This window comes from Panthera leo, chromosome B3 (assembly GCF_018350215.1).
Source record: "Panthera leo isolate Ple1 chromosome B3, P.leo_Ple1_pat1.1, whole genome shotgun sequence".
In the NCBI taxonomy this organism is placed as follows: domain Eukaryota; kingdom Metazoa; phylum Chordata; class Mammalia; order Carnivora; family Felidae; genus Panthera; species Panthera leo.
In genome coordinates this window covers 11,750,154-11,765,884 of record NC_056684.1, presented here as the reverse complement: position 1 = coordinate 11,765,884, position 15,731 = coordinate 11,750,154, and the positions used below count along the sequence as shown (strand labels likewise).

Sequence of the window (15,731 nt, the reverse complement as noted above, 5' to 3'; positions counted from 1 at the left end):
CTAAAGATCTGCTAAATATTTCAGTCCTTGAGCTAAAATAACTTCCTCTCTGGACAGGAAGTGGTGTTTTATCAAGCCATTTTGAAAGAGGGATAATTCTTAGAGAATATAAAGCTAAGCTTAAGTACTAATCTTTTAAAAAATTAACCCCCCCATGGGTAAAATGGCTGTCTAAATAAAAGCAAAACCTCAATTTCATAAATTAAATTCAACTCTTGCCTTCTTTATGAAGTCTAAAAATTATCTAAAGACAAATTGTAAGGGGGGATTTTCCATCCCAACTGGAAAAAGGGGGTACAACTCAACAGCGCCTCCCTAGTGTTCAGTTGCATTAGGGCAAAAATTAATGCAACTAGTTTATATCCAAGAATCTCCATTTTTCTTTCAACTTTCACAAAATTCTTTAACCCATTATATATAACCTTGAAAACTTCACCAAAAAATTCTCAAGACCACAATATATTTACTTCACACAGAGCCAGGCAAAACAAAGTTCTTAAATTTAAGAGCATGAAATTACCATGGGCACCCTTAAGTAACAAACCCAACAAACTCCACCTCCAAACCAATACAACAGATATATCGCAACCATTCCCTTGTATTTCAAATCAAATTCTAAGTATACATACACATTTCAACAAGGCAAGTTATTAACAACCGGTCCTATCTGATGGCAAAGTTATCAGAGCAATGTCACAGGGCAAATTCTCCTAAATATCAAAACCATGAGATATACGGAAACAAAATGAGAAAATGAGTACTAATGCCAAAAACAAATTATTCAACACTTTTTCTTTCAACAAGCACCCCAAGAAAACATTCACACATCCAAAAAAATCAACTTTCCTCACTTGACATTACAGTATGCCAAGACGATGTCCTCCCCTCACTGAAGAAATCCATTTTAGGTTTATACCTAACAAAAGCAACAATGTTGCATCTAAGGTAGTAAAATCCATAAGCAAAACCTAGTTTCAATTCTGTACTTTCTACAAAAGATTTTCTACCAAAATCAAAATCCAACATTCCACTTTTGATTTATACAGACCAACCACCTCCAGTCAGTCAGTGAGAATATTGCACATGTACTGATCAGAGATATCTGCCCTATGATATTTGACAATCACAAATCGCAGAATGATTTCTCAAAAGCAAAAAACTGAAGCTGAACTACTCTTTATTGTCTGTATAATGGGAAAAATATAATCAACAAGTCATTTGGTCTATCAAAATAAAGCCTACTCCACTTTTATAAGTTACTAAAACTGGTATTAGTCATTTATCAATAAATGGAACAGCAGTATTCACCTAGAATCCAAAAACAGTAATTACACGGTACGATTCATTTATTCTAAATTCCTAAATGTACAGAATAAAAATACAAGATAAAAGCCCTATTTCACATTTATATAAAATGTATTATAGACATCACCACCACCAAAATTTTAAGTTCTTTTGTGAATACCCTAAGGACACTTCCATATAAATCCAACACTTCTTCCCCTAATATTAACTATTAAAACAACAGAAAGCATCAGTTTGATATAAATCTTTAGATGAATATTCAACTGCAAGACACTTATAATATTAAAAAGCATAGGTAAAAAAGACCTTGTCCATCAACACAAAAGAACTTATAAAAATACTTTATCGCTCATCCTGAATTCTGAGGCAAAAGGCGTTTTATTTTATAAGCTCATTACACTCTCATGGCAAATTAAAGACCTATTATTACCCCTTGTTAAGTTTTTTCCCCAAGATATTTCAAAAAAGCACAAAATAGCATTTCAACCAAATGACCATCTCTTAATGCACAAATAAATTTCCACAACTTTGTGAAAAAAGACCAATCTTAATCAACCAAGTAAAACATTTTCCAGCACACCATTTCCATTTTACCAGCTTTATTCAGTACACTTTCCTGCTGGGCAACTGTAAAGGTCAAAGTGTTATTTCAGGCAGTAACTGAACATTTAATGAAACGTCAGCTTTAAAAAAAAAAAAAGCCCAAACTGAGAAATTTTAAAGTGTTAGAAATTTTATTAAAGTTAACATTTCACAAGGTCATACTCATACAAATCAAACTGCAAAAAGTTCCAGGCATACAAACTATCATTTGTGTTAATGTGCCATCTTTCTTCTCCAAATGTCAAAAATGTGCTTGTTTTAATGATACAAAAAGTCTTTAGAAAGTCCATTTGTGCTGGGTAAGAAACCTATGTCTTCATTCATTTCATGAAATCCATGTTAAAAGAACCCTGTCTTGGTTGTGTATTATCACAGCACTCTTGTATTAATCCATTTTCCTCAATTCCCCATAGTGGACTGCCATCTTGTTTTCTCAGTGGTAGGGTCCATTTGAGACTCTTCAAGCTGACTGGGTGCTTGATGAAAACATTAAAAGAAAAAAATGCTGTTGGAATACCAATCATCTTATTCCTTCAAACAGAGAACATCCACCCACCTTGAAGATACTCTTACATACACAAAGCTTTAATTTTGTAACAGCTTTCAACTATGAAACTGTACTATATTAAAGTTGTATGCACTGCACACACTTCTCAATGAAGAGAATCATGGAAAGACTGCAAACGAGTAACAAAGTTCTACTGTCACAGATACATATGTAACCATAAAAAAGTGGTAGTGAATAGTCAAATTTTTACATGTGTAATGTTATTATATGGTCAATATGAAATAAAAATTCAAATTCAAAATCCTGGAAAACTAAATTACAACAACACTATGGATTCTAAATCTCAAGACAGAAAAGTTTCCAAGCTTCTTCAAATAAAACTAGTTATGGAAAAGAATCCTAAGGAAGAAAAAAAAAAAAAAAGGAAAGAAAAGAAACCAAGGTAGTGGGTAAAGCATAGTTTTCCAGCCCAACAGATGTTAATTAATTTTGTTTAGATAACACAAATGGCCAACAGAGATGTCACCATCATCGGCTACTTATTTGAGAATACAGAAAATATGTAGCAACTAGGAAGCAAAGAGATCAAAAATGCAAACTGACTTTTTGGTATCTGCCATAAAATGCTATCAGTTTTCAAATTAAGCACAAGTAAAATACTCCTATTGACAAAATACCAAATGTTTCTCAACAAAAAACAAATCCATTACTTAAATAATTTGAACTAAAGTTATTAGGTGGGCAATCAGGATACTGTATTATTAAATAAATAATCCTGATCCATCAAGATCAAACATAACTATAAAAGTGAGTTTTAACCCCAGTCTTCTCAATCAGTTTTGCAGCTCAAACTAAATCTATAGAAGTCAAGTCTGGGTGACTAGAAGATTATTAAGTGAAAAATATTTTTGATCTTCTGGTAGTCAATCCTTACCTCTTAAACTATCATTAGGATTTGTTATCTACGTATAGAATACAAAAATCTACTCAGTAAACTACTGGGTAACCAAGAGACACTGGCACTCATGTTAGAAATGGGGTAAGTGTCACAGCATCAGTAACAACATCAGATGTAAGATCTTTCTCCTTCACATACTTTCCTTATTTCTCTCCACTCTACAATAAGAACTACATAACTCATTCATTACTATTGTCAATAAAATACCTTCCATTTGAATTATTCACTCCAAAATTAAGGAACATATCCTTCCTATGTTTAAGTATAAAAATAAAAATACCATCAGTTCTCTTGCACCATTAACTAATTTGTCCCCAATCTCTACTGGTACAATGGCAGTTCAAGCTCTAAATGACATTGGGGATGTAAACACAATTATGATGAAAAAGACACTAATGTACAGAGAACAAGTTATGATCATTTCAATGGCTATAGGTGCAATATATTCAATTTAGTACATTAAATGATAAACTCAATGCTTTATATTCTTCTGCCACAGGACAAAAGGTAAAATTCATCCAGGACATTATATGAAATTTCATTTTAAAAATCATTATTTAAAAAAAAAAATTCAAAAGAAACCTAATGATACTAAAATCATTCTAAAATTACTTAATAAAATATACTAGTTTGTGTGACAATAGAGATTACAAAATACTAGCACACTGATCATTCTATCACATATACTGTTATGTTTTAAGACAGCTAAACAAAGAGGAATGAAGAAAGCCAATGCTAAAGAGAAAGCAGACTCTGATAACATTGTAAGGCCATGATCAGTCTGCACTCCTACAAAGCCTATCAAAAGCCAACAGTGAGAATTTTGTTAATAAGCAAAAGTGCACAGTCAAGCATCAAAATACCTAAAAGAGCAATGAGGGATTTATGAGTAAGCCATTTATCTTCATGGAATTCCAAATTCTTGCAAAAACCGAATTTATAAATAAGCAAAATTATGTTAAAAAATAAAGAAAGTGGGCATGAGTTCTTTCTGTGAGCCTGGAAATTTTCTTGGTAACAAAATCCAGTTCTTCATGTGTAAAATGGAAATTGTACCTACCTCATGTGGCAATAGTGAGAATTAAATGAGTCAGTACATTTAGAGCTTTCACATTACCTGGCATATAGAAAGACCTCAATAAATGTTATTTAGCTATTATTCCCATATACCACAATAACCAACGTACATGGAGATCTACAAACTAACCTTACAGAAGCAAAATAATTTATATTCCAATAACAACAATGTGAAAAATCCATACGATATGGATTGACCCCATATGGGATCAACTGTTTAAAGACAAACACTTTCTGCTTTAAAAAGATAATTTAGGGGCACTTTGGTGGCTCAGTTAAGCATCCAACTTTGGCTCAGGTCATGATCTTGTGGTGTGTGAGTTTGAGCCTGGCACCAAGCTCTACACTGGTGGTTCAGATCCTGCTTGGGATTCTCCCTCTCCCTCTCCCCCACTTATGTGCTCTCTCTCTCAAACAAACTTTTTAAAAAATAAATAAATAGATAATTTAATCTTGCATTAAAATAAGATCAGTATAGAAATCTGAGTAGTGTTCAGATATCAAAACCCTACTAACTCTACATCTCTCCAGTAACTTGTGAATTCCTACGGACATACTGAAAGGATGATGGTTTGATATAGAATTCCATCCTCAATGAGACCTTCATCTTTTGTTTACTTCACATACAGGTTCCAAGGTCATTCCATGAACAGGTAGAATTTTTCCACAATGACGTTCATAGTTTATATCTCCTTTTTAAGGAAATTGTTCTAAAAAAAATTCCCAAAAGCCAAAGCAAAGACTTCTATGGTAAGAAGGCACTAAATAAAGCTACCCCTTAAAATCCCAAAATATTGTACATCCATAAATTTAAGAATATGAAATTAAGGAGATCTTCTCTTTAAATTCTAATTTAGTAAATGTGTTCCAAAATCACTGGTATTATAAAATCAAGTAAGTTAGCTGACATACAAGTGAAGTTGTCTGTTGAAATGCAACTCCTGACTGAACTAGGCTTACGAGGGCCTCCCCTAAATTAAGGATAAGTAATCGCCTTACTTCTACTTCCCAGCAAACTCCCACTTTTATTAGCAACAAAAAATGTGAGGGACAGGGAAGAGTACAAGGAAAAAGAAAAGATGAACGACTCTTAATTTTTAAAGTCGGTGGTTCTAATAATGCCACAATAAATTAATGTTAATTTTTATTACTTTAAAACTTAAATGCTTATTGCAAAACCAAAGGGACATAAGGGTATAAACGAGGAGCAAAAATCGAATCTTCCCATCATGTAATTTAAATTCTTGGTGCTTATGACGACTTCAATCTTCTTTGCTCTGATCTTTAAATTTGAAAGCATTTGGGGCTCCTGGATGGCTCAGTCGGTTAAAGGTCTGACTCTTGATTTCAGCTCAGGTCATGATCTCTGGGTTCATGAGTTCAAGACCCCTGTCGGGCTCCAGGCTGACAGCACTGGAGCCTACTTAGGATTCTCAGTCTCTTTCTCTCTCTGCCCCTCCTCCACTCCCTCTCAAAAATAAATGAACATTAAAAAAAATAAACTTGAAAACATTTAATAGTGAATTCACATATACAGTTTTATTACCAAAAGTAACTTCAATCCTCAATAGGATCACAATATATGCCTGCGTCCTAAATACAATGGGGATAAAACTTAACTACAAAATTATTTGAAAAACACCAGCCAGCTACTGATCTCTTAAGAGAATAAGATTATGGTAACTAAGAAAAAGAATCATGGTACTTCAAAGTTTTACAATCAAATCAAATCTTCTTTATTTTCCATATATTAGTTTAAAATCTGACTATATATGCATGTTAAGAGGCTCAAAGTTGTAGTTTGTATCACTTTCAATTTTTACTGAGTCAAAAATTTTAGTTTTTAGACAGTAAAAATAAATACCGCATTAAAATGTATATTTTCATAATGAATTTGACCTTCTTTTTCAATTAAACCTAAAGTACTAGTTGATAAATAATGTTTGGCAGAAATTATATACCATAAATCAACAAGTATTTATTGAGGATCCACTATGTGCCAGGTAATTAATGTCTTTAAAACATAAGACAGATCAATGGTTGTACATTAGAAAAATTTTCATCTCTGCCCTCACCATCACCATCGAAACATAACCAAGAAATAGTAGACATTTATACAGAAATTGAAGTACTAATTAGAGCAAAATTATCATCTATAATGTAGATTCCCAAATGGGATTCAAATTTATGAAACAGCTAGTATGTAAAGTACCAAAAAGTTCACTCAATAATAAAACCTTTAGAGAATTCATCCAAATTCACTTCTACAGTCTTTCCCCATTCTTTCTCATGCTGGGAGTTAGAATAAACTCTTCCATAGTAGTAGTAACCAAGTCTTCTAACATCAAAGCATAATCCCAGTGTGAAAAGAATTTTGTATTGGGCTTTCAAGTTTAAGGAAAGTTCAGAATTATTTAATTTACTAAAATTATTACACTGAAATCCATTAAAAAGTATGTTCTATTACCAAAAGAAAACCCAAGGGCTTCTGAGTTCTAGGAAGAATTAAGTTGACACAAGGGATGGATCTAGGACAAGGACAGGTAAGCTTTCTTTACAGAAAAAGATAATAAATATTTCAGGGTTTGTGACCATTAGCTACCAACTATTCTCAACTCTGCAGCTATAGTGGGAAAGTTGACACAGACAATGTGTAAATAAAAGAGCAGAGCTGTGTTCCAATAAAACTTTATTTTTAGGGGTAGGTTACCAACACCCAGCTCTAAGGTGAAATGTCAGATGTTCAAATGTGAGTTACTTTGAATTCTGTAAGGGAGTTTAAGTGAAGAAAGAAAATAACAACTTGGAGTAAATAAACAAGCAAAATTTTAATAAACTTCACACACATCTAATCATGTTTTTTATTTTTGTACTGCTTTGAGCTTCACCAAATCTCTCTATATTTTTACAAGTAATTCAATTATTCAAATTTCCAAAGTCATATGAAAATTTTAAAACCGATCAAACATGAAAATTAAACAAAACTTACTAAATGGTTCCACCAACATCTATTACGTTGTACAGGCCCTTTAGAGAATTCAGTCTCAGGATTCACATTTCTGCAAGAAACAAAAAGAATATAATTTTATGCACAGAAAAAGATAAAACTAGACTACTAAAATGCCTTTATTTGAAAACTTCAACATGACGATCCACCAGAAGACCAAGACATACACTTATTTATGAACAACATAGTCCAAGCAGAAGTTCTAACCCCAAGGATTTTTTATTTTTATCTCTTAATTTTAGTATTTATTTTTGAAAGTGAGAGAGACAGAGTACAAACAGGGGAGGGACAGAGAAACGGGGAGACACAGAACCTGAAGCAGGCTCCAGGCTCTGAGCTGTCAGCACGGAGCCCAACATGGGGCTTGAACTCACAAACGACAAGATCATGGCCTGAGCTGAAGGTGGACACTCAACCAAATGAGCCACCCAGGTGCTCCTCTAGCCCCAAGGATTTTCAATCTGGCTATTTGGAGACTTACCTACAGAGTAAGTTACTACAAAAACCATTCATAAGTCTCAGCCCCCAAGAACTCCCAACAGAGCAGATAAAATCTGGCCTCCCTATATGGTAGAGAACTAGTTGTTTCAGAGTCCAACATCACCTCTTAACAGTACAGAATTATTTTCTGATCTTTCATCTAATCTACTTTCAAGACTCGTAAAGGAAAACTTCCATTACCCACCTGCAAGGCCATGTTTCTCTATTATTATTATTATTAGTTCAATATTTAATCAAATTATTTTAAGATAAAGTGATAGAAACCTTTAGACAAAATTTCAAACGACTTTTGTCACCAACTGCATTGACCTACTCAAGTTAACTCTAACCCTTTTTAAAATACATTAACAAAAATACCATATCCATACTTTCCACTAATTAGACTGAAATGCCCCATTTCACATTTCAAATGCCCTCTGACTACAGGTATTTTTTCAGTCACTCCTGCTCTGAAGTATAATAACCATACTATGTAGAGCTATCATAAAAGCTCTAAGTTCAATATTAAAGTGTAGTAATTTAAGGATTTTTAGAAAGCACAATAGTTTAGGATTTAAGTTAAAACTAACCTATTCAAATGTTGTTCCATAACTAAGATTTCAATTTTTCAAATTATAAATCAAGTTCTTGATTATATTACCAAATCTTAATCGGTTTAGTCATTTTGACTAATCATAATCAAAAAATGCAGGAAAGACCTGCTTCAAAATTATCTCTAAGAGTTAAAATGCTAAAATATCCTCCTAGCAAGTTAACAAATGAAGCAATTTGTAAGAAAAAGGATTATTTACTTTTAAGCTTCCAAATTTAATTTGACCTTAATAAGAATAGAGATTGTGAACAAAGACAAGTCTTAAATCAAGTAAGTGAACTAAACTGATTTAACTCTTAAGAGAATGGTGGAATTGACTTATTTGTGGAAAAAAAAGGTCTGAGGGAATCCTTCACACTGGGTTGGTGATGTGATTAAAAAGCTACCTACAAGTTTGTCGCCTGTGGGTTTCACTTGGGAGTTCACTTTGCACCACTTCAAAAATTACTGACACCAATGTAATCTGCCATATCATCTCCTTTCCCAAAATTGAGAAAGCAGCATTCCGCCTTCCTTTAAAAATGGTGGGGAGAAGCCAAGTTTGGCTTCAGCAGACTACAAAAGTAGGTACTTTTGCTCATATTCCTACCTATCTTTAATATTTTGCCATATCATAGATTCTCAATATAAAGCTCTAAGTGTAACGTACATTTTGACTTATATATTAAAAGGCAAAGACTGTTATCTTTATTAGCCCATCTGGGCTTTTCTTAAAATATTGACTTTGTTACCTTTTTAAGTCCTTAACGCAATTCTTACATATAAGAATAAAACCTGACAGCACTTTTGAAATGAATATATGAAATCTTCCACAAAAATAAGGTAGCAGTAAAGTCATTACCACTTGTAAGAAAATTCAGAAACCATTCAAGTTAAGCAAACTACCTTGATAATCTGAATTAAAATGATTATGATCACGATATAGTACACATCAAGGGCATATTGCTTATTTGGGAAATATTCCTTATCAAATAAATAGCTTAATTTCAAAAAGCAAAGGATTGTTTTCCAAAACACAAAACTATCTTTGTATATTGTACAAATCAAAACTTTACCCAATTGTTGTAAGAAATATGCCACTTGAATGTTATGAAAAAAGTCAAGTCCTACAGTTTTTATTTATAAGCTTCAGAACATCATCAAATTTAAACTGTAATGGTTAACTACATTCAGAAATAACAGCCAAATGTGAAAATTAAGTTTGTACTGAGCCACTCAATCTAGTAGGGGAAGATAGCTCGTGTCTTTGAAATATAAAAATTTCTGAAAGGAAATTAAATAGATTATGTCAAGCATGTAAACTACAAATCCTTATTTATAGTTGTGATAGCCAGCTATAAGTGTTACATTGAATACACTAAATTTTAAGTACATTTATTTAACCTAGCAATTTTTTATTGCAGCATTCTAAATCTCACTTGTTTAAATACAATTTCACACCTTAACTGGTTTTCAAGATCAATTTTCCAACATCTGCATTTAGATTGTTAATATTTTGGAATGCCTACAATCAAAAAAGTCGGGTACACTATCACCCAGGGGTCATGTTATTCAAATCATTTCTTCACAGAAACAACACATATATTTATTATGCAAAATTATAAAAACTATTCTCCAGTTTGTATAAGATACTCCTTACTATTATTTTTATCACACAATTAAAGGCTAAAAGATATTTTAAGAGATTAGAAACTCCAAATACTTTCTAGAGATTAGAAGACAAGGTCTGCAGTGAAATATCAAGATTACAGGGCTAATTTACATTTAGAAGCTCAGTTTCCTGATTGCCGATTTCCTGATTTCCACTCTTATCACACACACCTCTCATGAATGAAGAAGATGGAGATGTCCTCATAGTCTGTTTCCCCTTAAGCCTCTCAACAAAGAAAAAACCCGGAGCAAATAAGTAAATTAATTGGTTGTCCGCAGTCCAAATTTTTAAATAATCAAAAAACTAAGAATAACAGTAAATTCAACTTGAAAGAAAATTTATATTCAACATACATACCTCTATCGCATAATCTAGCCTCTAAGTGTCATACCATAGTTCGTGAAAATCTTGTGATTAACTATGGGCAGAACATGGCTGCTTTCCTTTCTGTGGGATTTCAGGTAATTTTTTAAATAGTACCATAATAACAAATGCAATAAAACCTATCGCCAGTTCAACCTAGTAATGATTTTTAGGATCCAAAAATTAGTTCAAAATGCCAAAATAAAAACGAGTATTTAAGCATCACTTGGTTCTTAAGCAGAATATAGCAGTAAACCAGAAAGTTGCTTTTTATATGAAATCTGGTAACTACTGCCTATTTTACAAGCAATATTTTACAGCAAATATCAAAACACTAAATATAAGCAGCATCAGCATTAAAGTTCAAGTACATGTGAGACCTTTTTAAAATGTGACTTGCTATAATCGTTTATCTTGTTGGTGATAAAAGAGAAGCTGCAATCCATTATATTGAGGATTAATTTAGAAATTACTGTATCATTTAAATATTTTTTTAATTCTTGATACTGGAGTAAAAAAGATAAAAACCAAATCATTTAACATTTCTAACCTTCAACCATTCACTTTTTATTTTAATGGGTCAAACTGCACCTTTGATAGGCCATTACAAATTTACTGCTGATTTGTACTTAAAATTACATTACACTTCACATATATTTGTGTCCAAAAGGCCCAATTCTCAATTTTTATGACAGTGACCAACCACATGTGAATGCTAATCTAATATCGTTATCATTTACATACAGGAAACCGTAACCTTGGCATTTGTGTCAAAGGTTAAGATGAAATAGATTTTGATTTTTTATATATATATAAGATCTTTAAAAACACTATAGTTACAGGTCTAACATTTAGTTTTCTTTTGCACACTAAAACACAAATTTGATCAAACTGCAAAATGACTGAAAAGGAAAAATTAAGCTAAAACAAAGGCAATAAAAATATTACCTTTATCACCTATCTCAATGATATAATTAGCCAACATCAACAGATAAAAGAATTTCCACATTTCAAGGACAAAGTTAAACTTGCCTTTATATTACTTATTTGGCTAATTTGGCTATTCTTAAAATTTCCGAAGGTACTATATATACATATTTCCTCTGCTAAATCCCCAACATCAGCTTGACAGTAATTTCCATGTTCAGTGTTAACTTATAAAACACCTTTCTTGAAAATTACCCGCAGACGTATTTTTTCATTCACATATGTAGTTTTAAGATGTGAAAGTATTATATACATGTTGAAAATTATTTGTTCCTTTTATGCTTTAAAAACAATTACAAAGTTATAGATTAGGTCTCTTTAGATGCGTTATTCTAATTTCCTGTAAGATAACTCACTTTAGTATGAGTTTGAAAACAAACTCATAACAACAGTTAAAATGAACGTATTAATTCCATTAATAAGAACTAAAATACGAAAGTGTCTTCAGTTTTTAAAATACAGTTCTTTTAAGAAATGTTAAGATCAGCAAATACAAAATTCTAAGCCATTTCCAAAATGTGACCTTCATCATCCAAAAAATGGCTGAAGAATTTCAGATTATAAAGACATACAACTCTGATAACTACTGATTTAACCATAATCCTGAAGCAGCAGATTATTGGAAAGTAATGACCATCTTACTGCTCTGATATAAATTATGTGTATCAACTATTTTCTTATAATACAAAAGTGCTTTGATGTGAGATAAAGGAATTTGATGGGCTTTTTTCTCGTCTCTTTTTCGAGATGAACAGTCTACATTTTGTTTCATTGACCAACTTAGTGATATTTTCCTACTCAAATGTTGGTAGCTATTAAATTTCAGATGTTGAATAAAACATTTACTTACTTGCTATATAAAATAGACTTTTGCAAATATTTCCTTTATCCTCAAGGATAAAACTCCACGGTCTCAGTCTTCAAAATGGCATACCTTTTGGGGGGGAGGGGGAAATACACCAATATTCTAAACAATTTATTGATGGAACAACAAATAGCAAGTAGAAATGTTTTAAAACTTTTATTGTGTAAAGAAAACAAAAACAAAATCCATGCTCATAAAACTTGATTTTTTAAAATGTTCTTCCCTAAAATCTACTTACTACGAATACTAACTAGCTCAAATTTTCCAATAAATTCATTTCTTTAAATACTTAAAAAATTAATTTGCACAGTATATTAGAGAATTACAAAGAAAAAAATGTATCTTTGGTTCACGGTTTTTCTCAAAATATAATCAGTCTTTTCTTGTTCCCCAAATTAAACAAAGGCTTAAGGGACCTTCAGTATTTTAAACTATTCAAAAGGCACATTAAGTTACAATGGCTAAGCACATACACTTTTCATTTAACGGAAAGGTTTAAAGGCTTTGTCAAATTATTTCAGATATTCAGTTATTCATACTCATAATCACTACTCATTGGAAATACAAATTTATCAAAGAGCAAAATAAAAACCAAATAGGCTTTTTATGTTAAAGTAATTAAAATTTACCCAGCCTTACCTCATAAAAGCTGTATTTGTTCAGAACCATCATCAACCATATTTAATCTGGTAAGTTACCTTAAAAAAAAAAAAAAAAAAAAAAAGATGTATCAATGTTTTGATTTTTAAACATTTCTTGGCCAAAGTTTCAGTGTGATGAAACAATAAGAAAATATTCCAAATACATGATCTATGGACAAATTTAGGGACGGCTCATGGACACACCACCTTCACAGTTAAGGATGCAGTTATTTCTTATCTTAATAATCTATCAGTCTTTGTTTTCCTCATCTTTTGGTGGCATGAATAAACACTAGAGATTAAGGCACGGAGATTAAATAAACTACAGAAAATTCATATCTCCAGACAGATTTAAGATTATAACCTCATTTTTATTTTTCTTTTGATGCCAGGCAATACACAAAAACAAAGGAAAAGTTTACCCTGCTTAAACACTGAAATCATCTTAAAAATTAACCATCTAGAAATACCTTTTACAATTACAAACAATTAAAAATTAACTCCTCCAGGAGAAATTAGTGAAGTTAAAATGGCTACTGGTTACTTTAAATTTTTAAACCACAAGTTATTTGATCTCACCAAGTGAGATATTAGCTTTGTCTTTTAAGCAAGTCTAAAACATGTAGTGTCTATGACCTTTATTCAATTTCAAACCAGGGTCTTGGAAATTTTGTCTCTCCCTTCCCCCATTTCTCCCATAAAAAGATCCTACGAGGTTAAATTGCTAGCAATTATTTTGCATTTCACTATTCAAAAAAGGAGCCTGAAAAAACAGATTCAGAATATACATTTAAAACTTCTCTTTCAGTGTTCGAATATAAAAAATGCGGTTTTGAAAAACCAGAATTGATACTTAAGATTCTGTAAATCAAGATATGCGCAACTGATGTAACATGTAGCACTATATGAATGCCTTTCAGAAATAAAGCAATTTCACTGACAAAAAAAAATACCATCAGAAATACGGTCGATTACACCAGTAACTCTGATTTTCTAAGTACTACGTAAATCTGCCCAACACTGTTTTTACGTAGATCTGCACCTTTACAACACGAGAGCTACCGCAGAATGGAGACAAATATGTTATAACATACACAAAGGTTTGTGCATTTGTGGTTTGCTCCTCAAACCATTAAACTTAAATTCCCTCTCAGTTTTTTAAACTCAAAACTATAGAGGACTCCGCAAATTCTTGAGAAAGCAGTATTTATTATGAAAATACTCTTCCGTTTTCAGCAGATCTAGATTTTTATGCATGCAACAAATGCAACAAATATGGCTCCTCTTCATCGCCCATTACCGAGAACAGTCCTACTTTAATATTTACACTAAGAGAAAGTAACTTCACAAAGAGATTTGGCGTCAGAATATTCCTTTGTAAAAGTTTCGTCGACCACGGCTTGTGCTAACATAGATTATTTTTAAAAATAATAAAATGATGAACTTCAACTTTTAGAAGTCCAGGAACTGATCCAAGTACGTTCTAACATTCAGGTGTGGTAAGTTACAGATAACGGCTCCTTATGACCTTTTAAAAAGTACCCCACAGTATATTTAATCATTATTCAAACATCAGAATGTCAACTAATCTTGGCGTAACTAGTCCGCAAAATAAACTATCTTGATCAAACGTCATCGTCTACTCTCGTAATTAAAACCTATTTATTTCCATTAAACAGCCGAGACGACAGCATAGTAAACTTATCTTCGTAATTTTTGAAATACCAGCGGCACTTCTCCAACTTGCATTTTTAAAAGACAACCTTAACGTCATCAATGTTTTAATAAGCAGCAAGTACCTTCTTGTCTGTAACACTGCAGCCGTTTTCAAAATCGGCTTTGAAAGAGTTAAAAGCCAACACCCAAAAGAAGAAAAAAAAAAAAAAAAACACAAGTTTTATTTTTGTTTAAACGTAGTCAGGGTTCCATTGTTCTTTTTAAATTCCACCATGAAGGAGAGCTCCCACCTCGCCGGAAAGAGGTCAAAAAGCTCCCCCGTTGGAGAACCTGAAAAGGATTTTTTTTCCCCCTTACCCTAAATATCAAAATAACTCACCCGGGCAGAAAGGGGCTCTCCTCGCGCGGTCCCCTTCGGGCTCCCGCCTGCGGTCCCCCGCCGCCGCCCCTTTCCCGGCCGGGCCGCTGCGGGCAGCGAGGCCGCCCCCCGTGGGGTCTGCCGCGGGGCCCCGCGCGCCCCCCGGCCCCGCGGCGCCCGGCGCTTCCCGCCCGGAGAGCCAGCGGGCGCCGCCGGCGGGGCCGCCTGGGGAGAGCCGGCCAGCGAGGCCCGGCCCGCCGCCCCCTCCTGCTCGCGCGCTCAAGGACATTTTGCTTTTCCTCCCAAGGACAAAGGACAATAAAAGGAGCCGGGGAGCCACTCACCGGGTCCGAGCGCGGCTGTCGGCACCTCCAGGTCGCCCGCACCCGCGTTCCGCGCCGTGCCGCCCGCCCGAGCCTCCCGCCCGCGCCGGGTCGAGTCGCCGGGGCCCCGGGGAGCCTCCGCGGCCGCTGCCGCAGCGGCGCTTTCGGCGTCGTGGGCCCGGCCGCCCCGGGCGCCTCTGCCGCGGGCTCCGACACCGGCGCGCGGCCCGCCTCGCCTCGGCCGCGGCCGCTTCGCTCCCGCGGGCCTGAGGGTCGCCCAGGCGCAGCTTCCCGCCGCCCGGCGGGCCCCGCGGC

At 34.1% G+C, this 15,731-nt stretch overlaps 1 long non-coding RNA gene across 2 annotated transcripts; it reads right to left on the bottom strand.

Moving 5' to 3' along the window:
• Positions 1–2,020: 2,020 nt before the first annotated feature.
• LOC122221651 lies at positions 2,021–15,190 on the bottom strand. 2 transcript variants are annotated; one of them, XR_006203359.1, is made up of 5 exons: positions 15,115–15,190; positions 13,057–13,115; positions 12,403–12,486; positions 7,441–7,510; positions 2,021–2,384 (listed from the first exon to the last, which is right to left on the bottom strand). It is a non-coding gene; the product is annotated as an uncharacterized LOC122221651 (long non-coding RNA). The 2 variants fall into 2 exon arrangements; XR_006203360.1 differs by lacking the exon at positions 15,115–15,190 and adding an exon at positions 14,858–15,100.
• Positions 15,191–15,731: the final 541 nt, after the last annotated feature.